This window comes from Manis pentadactyla, chromosome 5 (assembly GCF_030020395.1).
Source record: "Manis pentadactyla isolate mManPen7 chromosome 5, mManPen7.hap1, whole genome shotgun sequence".
NCBI classification, from domain to species: domain Eukaryota; kingdom Metazoa; phylum Chordata; class Mammalia; order Pholidota; family Manidae; genus Manis; species Manis pentadactyla.
The window spans coordinates 142,391,347-142,400,077 of record NC_080023.1 but is presented as its reverse complement, the minus strand read 5'-3'; positions in this window follow the sequence as shown (position 1 = coordinate 142,400,077).

Sequence of the window (8,731 nt, the reverse complement as noted above, 5' to 3'; positions counted from 1 at the left end):
ACAAATATTTTAACAACTAGGACAACATTTTGACAAATACAACAGAAAACATGACAGGTATCAGACTATGATAAGCACTATAGTTTAATGGCAAAACCTCTGGAGATATGACTGGATTGTGGGGTTTTGGGGGGCGGGGGTTGTATTATGATTTTAAAAAAATACAAAGGATGTTGTTAGGGTTTCCAGTTGAAATGAAATCCAGCCAGGCTTTCTGATTTCAAAGGGTTTATGATGAGAGAAATAGCCTATAAGTGGGTCATGAAAAATCTCACCCATTAATCATCACAGGTCCACTGTGTGTGCATGCCAGGTGCCAGGTGCCAAGAAAGCCACGAGATTCTGCCTCAAGGACACTGTGTCTTTCTAAATTTACTTCTCAATGTGAAAACCTAATGTTTGGGTGCACCAGTATTTTGCATCTGTATGGGAAAGTGGACCCTACACTAAGAGCCCGGTGCAAAGCAACATAGCCCGACTATGAAGTAGGACTAAGGATCCTTAGTAACCAGACTCACAATTTCCTATATCCAGCAGTTCCTCCTCCTTGATCTCTACTTAAAGCTGCCATTAGATATAAAACTCAACTTACTCAAAATAGAATCCCTCTTTGTTTTTTACCTTCTCTTCCACATTTTAGGTATTAGTGGTAACTTCCCATCATCAGGTAAAAATTCTGAGAATAATCTTTGACTCTTCTCTTTCTCTCATTCCCTGGTCTAATCAATAACTAAGTATTATTGCTCTTCCTCCAAAATATCTCTGGAATGGAACCACTTCTCCACATTTCTAGGTTAGTCACCTGGTTATACCTACCATCATCTTTCACTTTGACAACTGTAACAATCTCCTGATTTCATTTCCAGCCACTCTTGAGCCCCTACAATTCCTTCTCCCAAACAGTAGCAGAGTGACCCTCTTGAAATATAAATCAGATACTGAAACTCATCTGCTTAAAATCCTCTAATACTAGCCTCTGCAATAAAAATTAAAGACAAACACCTTTTCCATAAGCCTTCACATGATCTGACCCCTGCTATTTCTGTTATTCATTATTGCATAACAGACTATCCCAAACTAAGTACCTGAAGCAACAACAATTTATTATTTCTCATGACATTCAGCAGGAAAACAGCTCCTCCATTTGGTATTGGCTGGGGTCACTTGTACGGCAGCATTTGGGGCTGGGGCTGAAATGTCCATCACAGCTTTACTCACATGTCTGGTGCCTCAGCCAGATGGTGCCTGGTCCTCTCCCTCTCCACATGGTCTCTCAACATTACTGGTCAAGTTCAAGCTTGTTTTCCTGACATCTGAATCTCAAAGGACAGCAAAGCTAGCTACTACTATTCTTAAAGCCCAAACCAAAATGCACAACATTACTTCTACCACATTCTATCAGTCAAAGTCAGTCACAAGGGCAGCCTAGACTCAAGGGGAGGGAAGGAGGGGTGACATACATGTTCAAGAATGGGAAGAATTTTTGTCAATCATTTCTAGAAATAATCTTCCACACCTCCCTATCTCTCCAATCTAATCTCATACCACTCTACCCAAGCTACACTGGGTGTCTTCATCTTTCTAATAGATGCTGAGATAGAGACTGTAAGCATCCTCCCAATATCCTTATGCCCATCTTCTTCAGGAATAGAACTTCTGAATTGCAGCTAAGTTCATGATTCCTTAGAATAAATGCTACATTTCCCAGACTCCCTTGACACCAGGCATGTCAAGGGACCGTGTTCTGGGCAATGGAATATCAGGGAAAGGATTCAGGGGGAGCCTTTGCAAACCTTCCTTAAGAGATGACAGTTGGGATAGTGAATGGAAACAAATATTTCAGAGAGATGCTCAATGAAGGGAAGCAGAGAAATGGAGCAGGGACAGGAAGGAAATTGGATCATGGGTTAAGTGGCTGAGGTGGAATGTCAGGCAATATCCTAAGGTGAGAGTAGCTTGAGGAACTGGAGGCTTTCGGGTTAGAAAGTCATCTCGATGGATCTGAAACCAGCAAGAATAAGTAGGAATGCCAGAATGACAGAGAGTCAGGAGCTAACATATTCAGAGAATGAGACAAGCCCCAGTAACTTGGGATGGGGATCACAATGCATGGAAGTAGAAGAGAGAGTAGCAGAGTTGCAACCTGATGGCATCAAGTTCAAAGCTGGGGGTGTGGGGCTCCAGAGAGGAAGAAGAAGCAAATAGTCTGGGTAAAGGACATACACTGACCTTCAGACTCAGCATGAAGAGTTGTTGTGTAATAGCTCCCTCATGAGAGGGATGCTACAGACAGCAGTGTCTCATACAAGATCCAGATCTGGCATAGAACAATCAGGTGAGGGGAATTCACAGAGAAGTTGAGGATTTAGGGGAAATGCAGATGACAGACTGTGAGTTTCAGATAATGGGAGAGTGGAAGATAACATCAAAAAGGGGATTTCAGAGCTACATTAGGAGAAGCTGGGGTCTGGGTGCCCTGCAGTGCCTGACAGAGATGGGGGTAAAGAGCAATGAGAATAGTCTCAGTGTTTTCCAGGTAGATGGTGGTCATGAGTGTTGAGGAGTAGATAAGAGTAGAGGAGTCACTCCAAGAATACAACAAGTTCTAGGAATCCATTTTCACTTTTGCTGATTGAGATATGAAAGCTGGAAGCAGGGTGAATGTATCCTCAGTCACTCTGGGCCTTGATTTCCTCGTTGGAACAGTATTTTGACTAGAGAAATTTCCATCTGCAGTTCCTCCCAGCTATGCCAACCTGTGGCTCTTTAAAAGAGTTCTATAACTTTTGTTTGGCATTAACATTGGATTCCCAGAACATTTCCCTTTTTGCAACTTTGTTAAAATCATTTTTAACCCCTTCCTGGCCTCTTTCCATGACAAGACTGAAAGAGAACAGATACACTGCACACCATCCACACCAGCTCCTCTAAAGCCCAAGAGGGCAACCTGCCACACCAGTACAAGCTGTTTCCTTTCCTCTGAACTTGAGAGGCCATATAAAGATGTCTATACTCTATTCACATCTCAGAAAGCTGTATTCAGGAAATTAAAAGCCCCTTACTTTCCTTTACCCCCAGTCATCACCATGCTTTATGTCAGCTTAAGTCAAGCCTCGCAGGCTAAGCATGCAGTAGTACACAGGATGAAACTACTGATCCTCTCTCTAACCATCCCCTAGACCAGCAGTTCTCAAAGTGGAGTCCCTGAGCCTGCAGCTTAAGCATCACCTAGTTCTCGGTAGAAATGCAAATATTTTTGCTGCTTCCCAAACTGGCTGAATCAGAAGCTCTGGGGTTGGGGTCCAGCACTCTGTGAATGAACAAGCCCCCCCCAGTAATTCAAATGCTCAATCAAGTTTGAGAATCACAGCTTTAGACACATTCCACATTTTAGTCATATGAAACAACCTCTGGTTCTCCTAACTTTTCATACTCATGTATATCCTGGGCCTTGATGCTGTTCATTCTGCAAGGAAAAGCCTCCCCCAGAGTACCTGCCTCTCACACCTTTCCAGCTTGGCCATCACCCCCCTCTCCTGCCAGGCTGAGGGAAGCGTGCCTCTCTCAGCTTCCGAAAAGAAATTTCCTGCATTCTTCTCTTAAGCATTTGTTATATTGCTTCATAACTATTTACTCACCCTCTTGTATCACTCCTGAAGACATGGATTTTATCCTCCCACTTTTAATAAAATTTTAAAGGTTTATTATGTTTCAAGGAGTGTTCAGGCACTGGAGAATTGGAAGTTAAAAAAAAGATTGAAACCTCTGTTCTACTAAAAGGGTCCAGATAATAAATAATATAAATGTATGCATTTTTATAGTACTAGATTTTAATGATTTATTGATTCTACACTATATAAGCTTATTTTTTTCCCCACTTTTAGTACTCTGAAGTTAGGTAAGCCTTAATCAATAGCATACCATGGCTTATTTAGTAGCATTTCTTCCTTTCTTATTAGTACATACAATAATGGAGCTTTACAATAATGCAGCACCTTGGATTTGATACGAAACAGAAAGGTTACAAAAGTGTATGTTACGAGGGTAAAAATCAAGCCAGGAAGAAGCATGGGAAGTATACCTGTCAGAGGAGAGAGGGTTTCATTGGAAATAAGATGTCCAGGAAAGACCTCACTGAGAAGGTGACATATGAAGACAGATCTAAGGGAGGTGAGCAATAGCATCATAGAGATATGGAGTGGGTGGGAAGAGCATTCTGGTAGAAAAAACAGCAGGGCAAAAGTCTGAGGTCAGGAAAATGCCTAGTGTCTTGCTGATCTAATTAGAACAGTGTCTGGCAAATGCCCATAAATGTTTGTTTCTACATTGGTAATGTATAGATACTTGTAGAACATTATGATTACTAAGCATTTTAACTTCATGCACATGTGGCTAAATAGTAACTCTAGGAAATAACAAAGCCTTGGAAGAAGGCGTAAATTCAGGAAATGTTATTTTGCATCTGTGGTGTTTTAAACCTTACCATAGGTTTAAACCTTATCATAGGGAAAACAGAAAAACAACCTCAACATATGATATTAAGGTATAATCAGAGGTATGTGAAATGTATTATTATAGCCACTTAAGGAGCAGTGTCTGTGTTCATTCATACTCCTGTCAAGGTCTATTTCAAACTTCATTCTCATGGACAGAAGTAAAGAGCAGGCTTTTAGCAGCACTTGGGTTGAATTATTTGGCTGTGAAAAGGACATCTACCATATTGGTTACAGATACTGATCTTTTATTAAGTCTCCAATATCAAGATACAATAAAAGGCAGCTCATACACAGGACATTCTTAAGAAATGGTACCCAAAAAGAGGGCTGCTACTTTAAAAGTTACATGTACTGCCACTACTGTTATTTTAAAACTAATAATGCATCAAAGGTTTGAATACTAGTACAAGCTGTCCAACAAATGCAAATTGGCACTCTAGTCCAGTCTGTGATATCTACAAGTCCATAAAATGGATCTCTCCCCATCTTTTAAAAGGTAGAGGAAATGGGCTGAATCATCATAGGTAGCTTTAAGTGCTACCGAGTCAGGGAATCAAGTCTCATGGCACTGGTTTTTCCTTCTCCAGAATTCCATGGGCAGAGTCAGAGAGAGGGTTTCATACAATGGAAGCAGGGTATATACAGTTAAAGGAAATAGAAGTGGACGTTGGGGGCTGGTGGAGCAAAATAAAGATGTCCACTAAACATTCTTTCAAAACATGAACCCAATTGATCATCACACCTGTAATGTAATGCCATACCTCACAGCTTGGAAATGACTGATACACCCCCTACCCCTTTGTCCTTCTTCACTCTCCTCACACCCCCTGCTTCCCATGTACACACAAAGAAACACACCATGTAAACACAAAACGATTTGGACATTCTGGTTTGTGTGCATCGCTGGACAGGTTCCAAGGGAACGATGAAATTCACACCTACTCTTCCAGTTGAAGAAATTCTCTAGACTTGCACTATTACAGAAGCCACCAGACATTTGTGACTCTGAAGCACTTGAAATGTGGTTATTCCCGATTAAAAATATATTTTGAAGATTTTATACAATAATACAAAACCTTTACACTTAATACAAAATATAAAATAACTCATCAGTATTTGTTATTGATTAAATGTTGAAATATTAATATTTTGGAGCTATTAGGTTAAATAATATTATTAAAATTAATTTTACCCACTTATTTCATAATTTTATAATTACTGAACTCATAAAAACAGCGAATAAAATGGTGGTTACCAGGGGTTGAAGAAGTAGGAGAAATTTTATTTAAGGGTACAAATCTGCAACTAATAGATAAGTAAGTCCTGGAGATCTAGTGCTCAGCATAGTGAATATAGAAAACAATATTGTATTATCATCATTATGAAGAGACTGGATTTTAATTATTCCTGCCACAAAAAGAAATCACTGTAATGTGATAGAAGTGCTAATTATTGCTACAATGGCAATCATCTTACAATATATAAATGTATCAAATTAACATGCTGTACCCCTTAAATTTGCACAATGTTATATGTCAAATATATTCAATAGAAAATAAATAAAAATATGAAAATAAAATGTGGTTACAATTGTGGTTTGCATATTTCCATCAGGACAGTGCTGCTGTTGAGATTTCCATGGTTCTCTTAGCAGAGAATTGATTTGGCACAGTGGTTCTCAAAGTGTTTCCTCTGACCAGATGGAATTGGCACTTCTTGGGGACTTGTTAGATAAGCAAGTGCTCAAACCCTTCTCAAACCTACAGAATCAACATCTTTGGGTGGGGCCATGCCTTCTGTGCCTTAACAAGCCCTCAGGTATTTTTTAGTTAAGCCACAGTGCTGGAAGCATGCTTCACTAGTGCTTCTGGAAGTGGAAAAATCAACCTTCATAGAGAATCAGGTTTACCAAATAAAAAAACTATTTAAAATATTGGTTTTCATGTTTGAAATGTCAAAAAAAGTAGACATAAATACTGAAACAAAATCAAGCCATTGTGCCTTGGAAGAGGACTGTTTGGTGGGGGGTGGGAGGAAAGGGGAGTGAGATAAATAAGTAGTCTGCCATTGGGCTTAGAAGCTAACATTCATTCAATGTGATTCTACATGTTTGATTCTACATCTGTGCCATACCCTTTGTGGTAGGCATTATTATCAATGCCAATTTACAGGTAAGGAAACTGAGGCACAGCAAGGCTAATTAGCTGGCTCAAGGTCACCCTTGCTGGAGGCAGAAGGAATCAACCTACAGAGCCCAGGGGTCTTAACTACGGTACTTAATGGCGTAGGGACCAGGTGTATCTCAGCTAATCTGCCCAGTGGCTATTTCTATGGTAGTTATTCCTGGCTGCTATTTGACCCTTAGAACCTGCTAGGGATTCTAATTTCATTGGTCTGAAGTGGATCAAGGAGTCCTCAGGAGTTCCCCAGGACCTCAGAAACAATCCCCATTTGATGAGGAGAATGAGGCTGGGAGGCATAAAGTGAGACAAGTCAGCAGCAGCTGAACTCAGGCTCTATAAATTAAGCCAGGGCTTCTCCACCTTATAAGGGTGTAAGTCCCCTAGATGACCATTTTAAATGCGGTTCTGATGCAGTGGACCTGGGTGGGGCCTGAGATTCTGCGGGTTCCAAGTGCCAGTGACACTACTGGCCTAGGACCACACTGTTTTGACAAGTGTATTGCCCTGAACCGCAACCCTGTGGCACTTTCCTGCTGTCCCTCTAGAGAGTGGCCGTGTTCCTGGTTGTCTGAGTGTGTGTCGGGATACTTTGCCCAGGTGCGCACTCTGATTGGCGGATTCCTTGAGATCGCAGACCTTATCCCCTTAGCGTCAAACGAGACCCAGCCTAGGATGAAAGCCTGCAAGCAGCCGGAATTAGAGTTCCTGAGACGTGCCGGAAAATTCTGGGAAGCTGAAAGGAAAAAAACCACAGTTATGGCCCATAAGCGGAAACCCCACGGTCCCCACCCACACTTCCCTTCAGCTGCCCTCCTCGCACCGAAGCTCAGCTTCGGGCTTTCTCTGGGTTTCTCCCACCCCACACTGTCTTCTGAACTGCGGAGGAGGTGCGGGAATGCCGACAAACAACCCTGCCTTTCTGCAGGCGCACGGCTTTCTGAGCCTTGCTGGAAGGTGGGACAACCGGGATGCAAGTGTTTCAAGGTGCATTTTCCACAACATCCCTCACCCCTGCCCGGACGCTCAACCTCAGTCCCGCCATCTCCCTCCCTCCAACCTTCCTAGTCCGAAGAGAGAAGCGGACCTTGAAGCCAGAATGTAGGCTCCCCGGCCTGCGGCCTCCACGCCCCTCCACTAGGCCCTTTCCAGGCGCTCGGAGGCCGAGTTCTGGCCCCCCGCAGCTGCCCGCCGGGAAGCATGCAGACCGCGCAGAGCCGGCGGACAAGGAGGCCTAAGGGCAGGACGCCTCGCTTGCTGCGCCCAGAGCTTCAGAGAACCGCCACCGCCCTCACAGCCAAGCTGTCCTCGGAGAAAGGGGACGCGGCGCCTGTGCCCAGTACAGAAAACCGGGCAAGGGATAACTTAGCGAGCGGGATCCGGGTTTTTCTCTAAGATGTGTATACCGCAGCCCCCCACCCTCAGCCGAAACCCAGCTCCCAGAGCCTCGGGCCAGGCAGATTCGGCCATCCAGCTGGACCCTGCTTCCAGGCCCTCCCCGCCAGCCCGGCCATCCCAGGTTCCAGGCCATTTCGTCGCGAAATGAGACCATCCATCAGTTGCCCTTGAGTGCAGCCCGGAGGCCTCCCCCATCTGTGCGCTACACAGAGTCACTTGGGAGCACGAGCGCAGCGGCAGCCACCAGGCTCCCGGGTGACAGAGGTTGGAGAGCGCTGCTCTCAGTGGCTTTGGTGTTCTGGGCTCCAGGGCCCGTTGACTTGGTTTGGGAGATCAGAGGCTGTGGGCGAGGCGGCGACTACAGCCCCAGTAGACCCAGCTATTTTGCTGAGAACTGGAATTAAAAAAGAAATGGCCGGGGAGAGTTAGAAACACTAAGACGTCGCGGGGAGGAAATAGATCTGGGCCACGGGACTGCTCCCGCGGGTGCCACCCGGGCTGCTGAGCGGGGGGACACCCTGACAGACTTGGGACGCCCGCAGATGTGCTTTTGAATTAAAAAATAACCATGAAGTCGCCATGGAGGAAATCCGAATGCTGTGTTATTTTTAGTGTCATTGTCCTAGATGTAGTGTTATTTTTATTTTGAAGGGACTA